General features: G+C 42.9%; 1 protein-coding gene across 1 annotated transcript in view; it reads left to right on the forward strand.

Moving 5' to 3' along the window:
- The window catches only part of TMC3 (transmembrane channel like 3), a 530,883-nt gene that overhangs the window by 343,107 nt on the left and 174,730 nt on the right, over positions 1-13,046 (forward strand). The window lies entirely within an intron of this gene.

A 13,046-nucleotide genomic window follows, 5' to 3' on the forward strand; every position in this document is an offset into this window, starting at 1 on the left:
GTCATTCACAGTTCTATACTTAACCTTTTCAGTGAATTGATATACTTTAGCAGTATCGCTGTGTAACAGACTTCCTGTACTTTGATGTGACAGTGGTAATTCCTGAAAAATTAAACAAGAATGAGTAACCAAATATATATTCACAAGAGAAGTTACATCCATTAAACTAAGATGGCTGTCATCTCTCCAGAGTACGCAACCGTATGTGACCAGCTGAGAACCGTAGTTCGTGGCCATAATGCTTCCAGGTATCGTGCGGTGTTGTCTGGAGCCTCACTCCAGACAGTGTCAGAACTCCATAATGACCACCAGCCTTTGCTTCGCTGAAAGGAGCTTAATGCAAGCAGTGTTGGACTACTGATAACCCACGCTCAACCTACAATAAGCAGTAAGCAATATCTTCAGTCATGCTTCCTGACACAAAGCTCCTCCCTTGTCTGGTGATACTATTTTTGTTATATACATGACTAATATTTACTTTCATCACCTATTCTGTTCTTGGAGAGGTATGTAAGGATTCTAATGCAGAGAAAACATTAAAAACATAAAAAAGACTATCTTCACTTATTTTGTTCATGGAGATGTATGTAATGATTCTTATCAGAACATTGAAAGCATAACAAAGACAATCTACGAATGAAATCTTTCCTGGTTCCCATACCCTGAAACTGAAATCTCCTTCACATTCCTCTGAATGATCACCTCATTGAGTGCTCAATAAGGATTTCCAGAGTGGAACTCTACTGAAAGGCCATGATTCACAAAGATTGGTGTATGAATAAGTGTGACTTGCTTTTACAGTACTTCTTGCCCATGAATTTAAAGAGTAAAATAGGAGTATTCATGTCTTAGTCTGGAATGTAGGAGTGAGTAAAGTAAGTCACAGCAAACTCTTTGTGCATCTGTCCAAGAGGGTTCACTTATGAAGTAGGACAAGGGCCTAGTACTGAGCGTCCTCTTCTTCACTTCTTGCCCTGTCTGATACCCCAAGCTTGAGGAAGGACGAGATTGACAGTGAAGGAACCCTGAACCCTTCCTGTGATTCAAAATATGTTATGGCATTGGATTTCAGCCCGAAGAATTTTCCTGGATCTTCTTTGCTCCCCCACCTTTGCATGAATATCCTGCCTGTTGCTCTTGAGGATGCCTGACCAATTAATGAAAACGAATTCAGGTTATAAAAAATAGTAAGCTTAAGAATAAATAGTATGCAACTTGACCAAAACAGAACAACACTGCCTGCAACATCCTCCAATCCAGTTATCGGTGAAGAATGAGATGGTTGCTCAGCTCTGGGTTCTCTTTCGTGGTGTCACAGGTTCAAGATTAGAGGTCCTCATACTTTAATAAGGCATTAGTTTGAGCACATGATATTTAGATTACCTTCTCATACAAGGCCTTCATAGCCAGCATTCTGATCCAGTTCTCATGTGAGGGGGAATTGTTAATTTCCACTTTCACTGCATGCATAGCTTTCCAATTGTCAAAGACCTGTTCACCAATTTCTCAGGGCGTGAGGCGTACTGTGTCACTTGGGCTACATATGATTTCCAAAGGTGCAGACGTTATGTAGGTCAATCCACTTTAGACATTCATCATCAACCCTGGAGAATTCCAATAAGATGCTAAACTCAAACAAGACCATATAATGTGGACTATGTCGTCACCTGTTTGACAACATCTCCAGCAGTAGAGGTTGCTGCACAGATTAGCTTGGTGGAGGTTGTATACTGACCAGTGCCACCCATGCAGTATCTTAAAATGCTGAGCATGCTTTGCACAGTCCCCAGTCATGCAATTCCATGAGTGCTCATCAGACACCCTCCAAGTATTCTCTCTGAAGTCTGAGCTGTACTTTCTCCCCCAGCTGTAGTGCCATGGACTTAGAATATAGGTTCCCAACTACTACACTGTAGAACGAGTCTTGCAAGCCAGACAGCAATTCACTCAATTGTTTCCCAGATAATGTGTGAGATGGATGTACCTCCATTGTTGATTTAGGTGTAGGTGGAACTATCCATTCCGTTTGTTTAAAAGGTTTCATCCTACCATAAGATAAAATGTGCTCTAGAGTTGGGATCCCACTATTTTTCAGTATTGGTACCTTTAAATGTAAGAAGCCAGTACATCTCAGGGACTTATGTGTTGTATCCCATGAAGATCATGTAACCTGCAATATAAGGTTGTCCAGGTCTCTGGATGTGGATCTGTGACTTTACAAAATAGTCAAACCTGTTACAAATAGTTTCAATGTGTCTTTCCTATTCTGGCATCTCATGTTCAGTAGTGAAGTAATAAGCCGCACCAGATAATTGATCAAATTTCTAGTATTATTTGACGTCAGGCAGGTGCATGTCTCCTGATGACATTGAAGCATATAGTTTTGATATTCTCAAACTGAGCTTCAGGCCATTCCTAGAAAACATCTTACTTCCTGGTCAATACTCTCTAAGAGTGCATTGGTGATGCAGACAAAGAGCGCACCAAGGACATTGAATCTGAGAGGCTACCACCATCTTAATAGTTAGCGGTCTGCACCATAATGACAACAGGATTTTTTTTTTTTCTGTATTGCAAAGTGGTACGTAGTCTTGACAAGAAGAGGCTGCGTGTAATGTTCACTCAAATATTTTCCTCTGTGTGCGGCAATAAAGGTGCTCTATGCACTGCAGCTAAGGCTGTGTGCACTGAGTACCCGCAATAACGAAATATGCAAGCATGTGCAGTGTGTAGGCTACCAAAATCAGTGACATAGTAAGGGTGCCATAGGCCTCAATACAAACAAGAAAAAATGTACCCCATCACCTCTGGGTTGGTACTAAGACACCCACTTGCATTAGTTTGCAGTGAGGAAACAAATCATCGTAATAATATTGACAAGTACCTTGTTAAAGGTTCTGGTCGAGATTTACAAACACTTTGTGCTGACTTTGCATCACAAAAGTGAGGCAAAACAAGTACACAGTGGTATGGTGGGGATTTACTTTCCCAAGCAAATCATGATTTGTGTGGGAAAGCTGCGCTCAGTAATGCAAAGTAGCAGTTTGCCCTACCTTGCGCTACTTTGCATCAAGGAGGCTTACCATGGGTGGCACATGGGCGTTTCCATGCAGCCTGTCTGTTTGAAGCAAATCCCTATCTGCTAACCTTTTTAGACAGAGATTTGAGCCAAAACTTAAATCTCCTTCAGGCAAGCATAACATTGAAGCAACTTTTAAGGGTCTCCATATTTTAAAAACGTTGAATGTATGTTGCACAGTACAGCACACATGCAATGGAAAAGTCTTAAAAGATATTTTTAATTCTGGAAGGATCATCTTCCAGTACAAAACGTATGCTTGACAGAATGCTTACACCCTTAGACTAAGGTCAGGGCACTGGAATTATAATTGTTTGTGGCCATGGCCATTTCTGCATAACTATGGTTTTGCCACATGTGTCACATAAACCAGTATCTGCTTATAATCTGCAGATTTTAACCCCAGAAAATTGTTTCTAGCATGAATGGATCAAATGTTACCAAACCCGAGACTACTCAATATTGCTGCGAAATGGAAGACCCTTTGCAAAGGTCGACTGGTCACCTTTCTTTTGCTAATTGGTGTATTTGGGGGTGAATTTGGTAGTAATGAGTTTAGACATTTGCCCAGACTGTTTTAAAATGTGTGAAAATGACTAAATGATAAAGTAATACTATCACAATGTGCCACATAATCTATTTATTTATTTTATTGTTTTATAGAGCGCGAGCTTGACCCGTTAGGGTATCAGAACGCTTTACAGGGAATCATAGCAGTGTACAATAGGCATGGAATCACAAAGTATACAAAGGTAAAGAGGGGTCGCCAAATGCGATGCAGTGAGCACACAACGTAATTAGTTTTATTTATTTATATGTTTACTTACCTGTAATCGGCCGTAATCCGTAGTTTACTACCCCCTACCCTGCCCCTCCCCCACCCCACATCAGCGGCCGGCGGCACTCCCACCACGGATCGCAACTGCCTGCCTCATAATTCCAGTGACCCTGACTGTGGTGCAAGGTAGAGGTAGGAGAGCCAGCTAATTGACAGGGACAGCTGAGCCAAGGGTCGGTTCTGGCTCTTAAAAGCCCATGCACAGGCCGAGCCTTGAACATATTTGACATGTCAGTCAGCAGCAGAGATCATGTTAGAAAATGGTAAGGTGTCTTCAAAATTCAAAAAAATTAAAACATGAAGTGTTTCAGTTTAGTCTGGCCCATTGTAATAATGTGATTCTGCGGCTGCATCCTTTTTCACATAATTATGGATTTGCCGCATTTGCCATGTAAAACATCATCTGCTGGATAATCTGCAGATTTTAACTCCAAAAATTATTTCTAGCTGAAACTGATCAAAGGTTACTAAAAATGTGGCAACATGTGTTCACACACAAGAGAAGGCCCTTCACAAAAGTTAAATGGTCATCTGTCAGTTTATTATTTCTGCATTTAGTTGTTACACTTGTAGTTATGGGCTGAAATCTTTTCACAGAGCATTACCATGTGTAAAAATGAAAAAACATTGAAGTAATACAATAAAAAACGTGCAGCATTATGCCACATAATTTGCCTTTCTTGCTCCATAACCTGGTCAACCGTGCAGCATGATTAGGTCTCCTGCCGCATAATTCCAGTGTCCCTGACCTTAGTACATCCAATTATGTGCAAAATATTTATTAAAAGTGATAGTTTTTAAACATGAACTATGAAATGTTCCTGGCCCCCAATCCCTATGCTATTAGTGAACCAAAAGGTAAGTCAAGTATCATGTGTACCCTATAGGTGGCCTGTTATAAATGGGGGTCTTTAGTTGGCAGAGGTAGGTACCTTTGACCAAGTAGGGGCCCTTGCTTCTAGTCAGGGTAACGGGGCTACACTCCTAAAATAACCCCTGCTCACCCCCTTGGTAGCTTGGCACGAGCAGGTAGTCTTATCTCAGAGGCAGTGTGTAGAGCATTTGTGAACACATACAGTAATACAATGAAAACACTACAAATGGACACCATACCAGTTTAGAACAATAAGTAGTCTTTATCTAGACTTAACACAAGTCAAAATGACAAAATATCCCCAATACAGTAATAAAAATATGACTTTCAGATGGTAGAAATAGCTTAGTTCAATGTAGATGGTAAAAGCGACACTTTACTCTCAAAGTACCCTGGATGCGTCACGCAAAACAAACAAAAGGGAAGGTGATGCGTCGGTTCCTTGCTTCGGGGGAGGTGATGCGTCGGTTCCTTACTGCAGCGCAGGGGAGGTAGTGCGCGGTTCCTTATCGGAGAGGAGGTGATGTGTCGTTTTCTTACTGTGTTCCGGTTACGATGTGACAAAATGCTGCCTCGATGCGATGATCCGGTACGATGCAACAAAACGGTGTCTCTGGTGCGATGCGACAAGTTGGATGTGATGCATGCAAGCCTGGCAGCCATGCGGCGAAATCCATGGTTTCTTGAGCTGCGACAGGCCCTGTGACACGCTTCTCCGGTGATGCGACGGCAACCTCTGCGGCAGCGACACGCTTCTCTGGTGAATCGACATGCTTCTTGGACGCTGTGACAGCGAACAGCTGCGACGGCGACACGCTTCCTCCGCGAAACGATGGCAACTGCTGCGGCAGCAACACGCTTCCTAGTTGCGTCGCGCTTCCGGCTCCCAGCGACATGCAGGGCCCAAAACAACAGCAGGCACCACTCTGTAGGTAGAATTCCCAGCAAGGGAATTCAGGGGGAGCTGGCGGTGAAGTCTTTGTGGCCCTGAGACTTCAGAACAGGAGGCAAGCTCAACTTCAAGCCCTTGGAGATCTTCCTCAAGATAGTAAAAGTACACACAAAGTTCCTTTTCTCCTTTCCTTGGCAATAAGTAACCACTACAGGTCAATACCAAACAGCAAACAGCACATGGGCAGTCTTCTCCTTCAGCTTCCTTGGTTTCTCTCCTTGGCAACGGTTCATCTTGATTCCCAGAAGTGATCTAAAGATCTTTGGTCTGGGCCCCAATATTTATACTGCAAAATCCTTTGTCCTCTGAAGGCAGAGAGTGTCTGTGCCCAGCCAAAACCTGTTCTGTGTTCCCTGTTGAAGCTTCCTGGCAGGAGGTGACGACCTGGCCCAGGTAGCTGAAAGGAAATCTCCTACTCTACTCTCTATTCTATGAAGGTGGAGACCTGGCCCAGGTAGCTGAAAGGAAATCTCCTCCCCCTACTCTTTATTCTATGAAGGCTCAGACAAGTGAAAGGAAATCTCCTCCCCCTACTCTCTATTCAATGCAGGTCCTATTCAGCCCAGCCCTGACCCAACAGACTGCTGGAGCCAAAGCCCTCTCCAGCCCCCTGTCACTCACAAACCAGACATGGAATACGTAAATCTAGCAGAGGCATACTGGATGGTTAGGCAAGAAAAAACCTACTTCCTAAAAGTAGTATTTTCAAACACAGAATGTAAAAATCACCCACACTAAAAGATGTGTTTTAATATTCTGAGTTCAGGCATACTAAACTTTATCTTCCTGTCTTGTCCCCTGGGTCAGTTATGATTATAAGATGTTATAATCAAACTGCCCATTCTGGCCTATGGGAACTTGCAATAGTGAAAAAATAAATTGGCTGTAATTCACTATGAGGACATGCCACACACATCAGGACATGTCCTACCTTTCACATACAATGCACCATGCCCTTGGGCCTACCTTAGGGATGACTAACATGTAGAAAAGGTAAGGTTTAGGGACTAGCAAGGGAGTGCACTTGCCAAGTCAACATGGCAGTCCCAGACTGCACACAGGCTCTGCAATGGCAGGCCTGAGCCACACTTTACAAGCTGCTTGTGTGGGTGGCACAACCAGTGCTGCAAGCCCACCAGCACCATTTGATTTACAGGCCCTGGGCACACATGGTGCACTGTACTAGGGTCTGCCAAGTAAATCAAATAAGCCAATCATGGAGTCACTAATCCATTACAACAATTTACAATATGGAGCATCTGCACTGTAGCACTGATCAGCAGTGGTAAAGTGGCCAGAGTCATAAAACCAACAAAAACAGGTCAGAAAAAAGACAGGAGGAAGGCAAAAATGTCAGGGATGACCCTGCAAAAAAGGGCAAAGTCCAACATGGCCTAATCATAGATGGAGGAACTTAATAGGTTAATAAATCAAACACAAGAGATGTTTTATATATTGCAAAGCCTACACTTAGTATTTGAATGTGCCCTCATTTGCAAAGATGAACTAAAAGGAGGATCAGTTAAAAAGTATTTGGCCTTTCTTTAAGCTGAAAGTTTCTTTTTTTTTGCAATTATATATTGTTGGAGCCAGCAATTTCTGGTTGACTGAAGGGATGCCCCCAGCCAGGCAGTACGTACCGTTCCCGTCAAGGGCAGGTGATTACAATCGATGTATAACCTGTGCTTACCCTTGGGTAGTTTGGCACTAGGTAGTCAGGCGCATCTCAGAGGCAATGTGTAAAGCTAAGGCACAGCAGTCACTCACAATAAATACACTGAGCCTCACAAAAGAGACTTCACACAGGATGTATATAAATAACGTTTGTTTTCAACACATATTAAATCATTAAAACATAACCATCAGAAACTTTTGGGCATACATTTGGAAATGTTACTATCAGTACAAGGCCCACTTGTATTGTTATAATATCAATAGTATGCACACTGTGGGCAATTAATTATCTACCCCCTCACAGAGAAAGAGACCCTTATACGATGCAACATGCTGTCAACCCCAGGCCCACACTAGGCCCACCCTAGCAATCCTGATAATACAATCCCACACAGTTACAGTGTACACCCCAGGTCAACGACATCAAAAATATTTACATTCAAGAAACTAGAATACTTTTTAGCAGCATCGCAGGCCAGAGCCATGCAGGTAAACCCAATGTCAAATATATTGTGCTTTTGGCATGAAATCAAAGTATAAAGCAGCACCACCTGCCAATGTCGTGAATCACAGTCAGTCTGCTAACTATCACTCCCATTCACACACTCATTACGCACTACTACACATTGCAACAGTTATCAGCCCAGTCCGTATGGAACACTCGCACACATACACACTCAGCACCCTAATTGGGGCTACTGGTGCCCAGCAGGTCAATGGATAACAACCTGCAGACTCCATTGCCCCAGCCTACCTCCAGCCTCTAGTTCACCCGATTAGAAGATAACTAGCCCCTCCATCCAGATACTAGGCTGCACGCGGCCAAACTCACACTTAGTCTGGGACCTCTGGAAGCAGGTGGGGATATGTAGCATGTTTTAATTAGGAGGTAGACGGAAGCAAGGGGAGTTTAGCAGCCACTCAGGAAGTTCACCCACAGGTCTCAAAACACAATGGAGTCATGGAGTCTCTTTACCCACTTCCATCTGTCTTGGGAGCGTTCCTTCAACCAGGTCACTCTCTCTCGCTGTCTCGGGAGGGGCCAGGTGGGGAGAGGGCAGTTGGTCCACCGCAATGAGGGTCAAAGGGGAACAACCAATAAATGGGGAGTAACATAGGGGAGCCTCTCGGTTGGAGGAGGCACCCCGACTGGTACACGTTGATCAGGGTCGTGCCCAGGCAATCTGGGCATAGCGTCTGGTGTGTGTTGGTATGGGTCACACCAGACACTTCAGGTCTCAAACAAGAAGAGTTGCAAATTCCTTACCTCCCTAGAAATTAGGCACAATGACCGGTGCATTTGAGATGCTTTGCACCAGGCAATTCCGGTCACACATAGCGAAGAGTTGCAAATTCCATACCTCCCTGGAAATTAGGCACAGTGTCTGGTGCACGATGATACAGGTTGAACCAGACCAGTCACACACACTGCAAGTTCAGCAGAGTCACATGAGGTAGAATGAGGCACTACTATGGGTACACCAGCTCCTCCGAGAGTCACACCCTGTCAATCGGACACCGCATGCATGATCATGCAGTGGGCATGACGCACGAGAAAGATCTGGCACGATTGACAAAATGGGACACACGGGGCCCCGCAACTGGTGAAACTGCTCACCACCACCAAGACGCTTATGAGCGTCAGCGTCCCATTGGTATAAGAACCACACACCGTAGATGCGGGAAAAGTTTCTGGGGCTCTGCACTAGGCAAGCCGGTCTCCAGGAACAAGTCTTAGTCCACGCTCACAACGTGCTGCTCATTGAGATTCAGTAGCCAATGTGGGCACTTGAGAGGGCACTGCTGTCCAGATGTCACAGGTAGATGGTGTAGGCCCCTCCCTGGAGATCCTTGATGTCCCTGAGATCTCCAGGAGAACAGGAGTTCTGCTAATGGGCACTTGGAGAGCACACTTTGGTGTGCCACACTTCCGCAGGTCTTCGGCCCAGGCCAGTCATTATTCAGAAAGAGCACACGGCCCCCTTCAATGGCAGTAATCCTCCATGCACGCAACAGAGTCCTCTGGCAATGTGCACTACACAGTCCTGGTTCTCTGGTCTTGCATCCCATCAAGCGTATCTCACCATTTGCTGAACTATGGTATCCAGAGTCATACTGGTGTGTATCTTCAAAGTTAGGGGTGGTTTAAGGGGTTTACCTTTGAACCACAGATGTCTCCCTAAAATTTTTTAGGGTCTGCCTGCCATTGGGCCATGAAATGTAGATCTTAATATTTAGTGATCCGGCCCCCAGAGGTCGAGTGTCAAAACCTCACCCTCCAATCTATCCAATTCGGCCCTCAAATGACGGAGGTCTTTCATTCTAGTGGTCTGCCCATGGTTTAGGACTGTGGCTGGGGAATGCCCAGATGTGCGCCCCAACCCATGGTGTCCACCTGAGCCAGGCACCACATCACACAAGACTCATAGGGCCTCATTTATGAGAAGTGCTGCATCGCTGTGACAAAGCTGCAATACAACACTTCTCAGTGCACCCTTCTTACGACACTAAGGATGCGCCGTATTTACAGTACGGTGCATCATGTCGTAAGGAGTTACAGATACATCAGAATTACTGACTTATCTGCATGCACAAAAGTGGTGCATTTCTGGGGTGTGTCCTAAAAGGGCCATGTGAAAGGGCCTGCATCACCCATATGCCTGCCATGAGGCAAGCATAAGGTTTTGACGCAATAGCGTCCTAGAAGTGGCACACTGAAATATTATAGATTTCACTGAGCCACTTCTACGAGGCTTTGATGTGGGGGAATGCCTGACACTGGTATAATGTAGCGCAGGGGTTTATGATGTGACACATCTGCCTAGATGCGTCACTTACTAAATATGGCGCAAGGTGACACATTATTTACGCCACCACAGCGCCACAAAAAGTGACGCAACTGCAGCATAAATGTGATGCAAGGGCTCATAAATAAGGCCCTTGGAGTACAGAAATGTCTATGTTCTATATGTCCACCCATTACTTAAAAATGGGTTGACTCAGAAATAATCCGAAGGACCTAGGTAATTTGTGATATGTAGAAACAGTGGTGTAATCGAAGAGATACACTTAATGTATAAGGTTAAGAGAGTAGATTTATCCTAATTACTTTTCAAATTAGCCCAACCCAAATAACTTTGAAGATGCGGGATAGATATTATTTCTGAAAATCAGGGAGACTTAACATCACATGCAAGAGAAACACATTTAAATGTATGAATTTGTTCAGTATTTTAAAACACAACAAGTATAAATACATTAAATATATATATCAAAGAACTGTTCAAACCCAAAGGAGTGAGGCGGCACACAGTCCTGATGTTACGAGTGTTTAATCACTCAAAGAAACAATGAGTTTCAGACGTAAAAGGCCTTTGTCAAGTTACCACAGTGTTGACAGGAAAACATTTAAATAATAATACGTCAATATATACATGGTAGAGTTACTCTATCGTGCATAATTCATCAATAATGAAAAAGCATGATTTTAAACCTCGTAATCACAAACAATGATAAATGCTTTACCGAGAATGGCATAATCACAATCTTAAAATGCTGGCATTAATATATGCCCTATACATAAAGAGATTGCATGAATGCATGTCATATGTCACAACAATTCCTAGATATAGAAGAGTTATTCAGGTATTGCATGGTTCATTTGATTGCTAGTACGCACAATATTTCAACTTTATATCTGCAAGGGTCATGGATGAAACTTCCCAATGTTCCTATATTATTATCATTCTTAATATATGACATTTTTAAAACAATTTCTAAAATAAAATAAATGAAATACTAATGCTAAATTAAATGTTGCATTTTACACCGGAATTGTCATTCCTGAATACATTTTGAGTCCACCTATTCTACATAAATGTAAGACATGGAGCAAACAGTAACACTTGCCATGTATAGCATAAATACATTTAAATCCTGATTAATATACTCTGGACGAATAAAATGCCAAGTCGCATTAATGTGGAAATGTGAATAAATCAGTGATAAGAAGTAATTGAGGTAAAGACATGATTAGACAGGTACTTGCTTGATAGACACCCTGTTTGGATAGCTTCCTAAACGTACAGCTTGCTAATCATGTACATATTGGAAAAAATATGTCATGAATGGATACCAGAGCACCCTATGGGACAAAATGGAGGAACCCTGATGATAACCTCCTGATCAAGGGCCAGTGCCCAACTATATAAGCACCATTACAGATACGAATCATGACAGAAAGTCGAGATGTTCACAGAAATGAAACCATAATCTAGGACAAATGTCAACATGTAGGGCGGTACCTAAAATCAAGTCATGACCAATGTGAATGTGCACCCAATATAAAAATGATGTGTCATGGACGAAAGAACACCCCCTACCAAAGAATAAATCAAGTAAAACTGAATAAAGAATAATAGATAGAAAATATTGCAGAGTAATAAAATTGACAACAGTCCTAAATGTGATTACAGCATGGTCACGGACATTAAATACAGATATGAATGGGGCATCAGCGACCAATATAGGTATTCAATTCTTCCTCTCTATTAAGGCCATAAGGCATCCTGGTGTTTAGATCAATAATATATCTTGATTCAAGAACTCATAACTGTTTCTCTCTGTCCCCACCACGTATGTGTTTCATTTACCACAGAAAGTGAGCAGTTTGTTATTGCTACTGTGTGAGTTGTAGAAATGCCGTGCTACTGGATAACTGAAATCCATGTTGGTTATGGCCCTTTGATGTTCTAGGATGCGTTTCTTGAGCGGATGTTTTGTGCTCCCTATATATCGTATACCACACGGACATTCCAACATGTATATGACGTATTTGTGGTGCATGTGATGAACTTTCTAATAGTTTTGTCCCTGCCATCATATGTTTTGAAAGTTTTCCAGCTGGTAGTATGTCTGCAGGCTTTACATGCATTGCATCTATGAAAACCCTCCTTCACATGTAGCCAAGTTTCAGTTGGTTGAGTCTGTTGATAACTTTGAACCAACTTGTCCTTAAGGGACATTGGTCATTTGTATGTTATCAAGGGTGATTCCCCCACTTTGTTGCCAATCACTGGGTCCGCCTTAATGAGACCCCAGTGTTTTTTTATCATGGCTCTGGGGCTGCCAGATTTCACATTACATGTGGTGATCATACGTGGGCTGCTGGTAGACATGTCTCTTTTAGACGGTGTGTCATTTTTGCTGAAAAGGACCTCAATTTATTTAGTATTGCCCAATTTATCAGTGGCTTGTTTCAGTATTTTATCAGTGCACCCACATTGTTTAAATCTCTTGCTCATGGTACTACTCTCAGTATAGAAACCTTTATCTGTGCTGCAATTCCTGCGTGCCCATATTATCTCCCCATAGGGAATGCTATTGATCAAAGAGGGAGGATGATGACTGCGCGCATATAATAGGGCATTGCCTGCAGTGTCTTTTCTAGTGAGTCTATTCTTATCCACCATGACTCTAATATCTAGAAAATCACATGAAGTTTCACTGATAGAGTGGGTGAAACTTAAGTTTAGGTCATTGGTTGACAATGCATCGCTGAACTCTCTGGCCAAATCTACACCTCCGTCCCAGATGATAAAGAGATAATTGATGTATCTCAGCCATAATG

This window comes from Triturus cristatus, chromosome 3_1, assembly GCF_964204655.1.
Source record: "Triturus cristatus chromosome 3_1, aTriCri1.1, whole genome shotgun sequence".
NCBI lineage: Eukaryota > Metazoa > Chordata > Amphibia > Caudata > Salamandridae > Triturus > Triturus cristatus.